The 1,332-nt window shown below is 39.4% G+C and overlaps 1 long non-coding RNA gene across 1 annotated transcript; it reads left to right on the forward strand.

The window, feature by feature from the left end:
- The first annotated feature begins 250 nt into the window (after nt 1-250).
- On the forward strand, nt 251-1,127 carry LOC113471470. Its single transcript, XR_003394158.1, has 2 exons — nt 251-356; nt 865-1,127. It is a non-coding gene; the product is annotated as an uncharacterized LOC113471470 (long non-coding RNA).
- The last annotated feature ends 205 nt before the right edge of the window (nt 1,128-1,332 follow it).

Below are 1,332 nucleotides of genomic sequence, written 5' to 3' on the forward strand. Positions count from 1 at the left end.
TGTTTCACCGCCTTTTTTATTTCGTAGCGATGAAACAACTGCTACATTGGACGCTTGTGGTCTGTGTCGTAGCATGCCCATCCCGTAGTATGCCTCTCATCAGATGGGGGATGAGAGACACAATAGCTTTCCGATTTAGGTGCTGGGTCAACACGAGAACACCAGAAAGTAACCCGTTGAAATATTTGCAATCGAAAAACGAGTACAAATTACGAGTACGAGTACAAATATGACTTTATATTTGTTTCAGATACAATGACATTGATCATGCAACTTCCGCCAAATCCGAGGTAGAACAAAAACAGAGAGACGAAGCAGCAGAGAGACTGAAACAAAATATAGAATGGACTACACAGGTAAATTTGAATAAACCAAGAGTAAAAAGGTATTTATTTATTTAGCGTATAGCATTGGTGTATTTTGCAATGGAGCAGTTGAAAATGGGTAAAAATTATAAATAAATGGTCGATTCCTATGTAAAAAGTTGGGAAAAATCCAAATCTGAAGTCAAAACTCCGAAAAAAATAACTGTAAAAGGTCGAAAATTCAATTTTTATTTTCCGTTCTAATAAAAGAGTTCCCTTCTAATAAAAGAGTTTACGCAGTTGTTTTTTTCGTCCGTTAGGTAGCGCCACTATGCAAGCGCACTAGCGGAGGAGCAGAAAGAACTGCGTAGAAACGTATGCGCACAAACACATTAATAATAATAACAGTGCTTATTTATACTGCTCGTATAGGACTGAAAAGTCCCTTTACTCCAGCAGTAGGCTACTACTATTATTGTGGTCAAATTCTCAAATTACATTGAGGATAAAATTCCATACCTCGGCTGGGATTGAACCGTCTCCTCTCTTGTGCTTTCAGTATTTCGAGAAGAATCCCCATGATGATTCATACTACTACAAGAATCCTCTGGAGAAACGTATGAACACTACCAGATCCTAGGAGATACCTCAATAACGCAGCTAATTACATTTATTCAAAACGGTTAGCCCAGTCCACAATAGTCCTAAAATAAAATAGACGCGCCACACAAGGGATCAGGAAGAGACCGCCTTAACATAATAATCGACCCAGTGGTAACGCGCTTGCTTGCCATGTAGAAGGTCCCGGGTTCGAATCCCACCATCAACGAAAATTTTTACTCGTTTTTCGATTGCAAATATTTCAACGGGTTACTTTCTGGTGTTCTCGTGTTGGCCAATGTTTATAATAATAATCATCCGATCCGAAGGTCCAAAGTTTATTAGAATAATCTGGCCCGAAGGACCAAAATTTTAATGACACTCCGGCCAGAAGGACCAAAATTTATCATAATCCGGCCCGGAGGGC

Source organism: Diaphorina citri, unplaced genomic scaffold (genome assembly GCF_000475195.1).
Source record: "Diaphorina citri unplaced genomic scaffold, Diaci psyllid genome assembly version 1.1 scaffold2483, whole genome shotgun sequence".
In the NCBI taxonomy this organism is placed as follows: Eukaryota; Metazoa; Arthropoda; class Insecta; order Hemiptera; family Psyllidae; genus Diaphorina; species Diaphorina citri.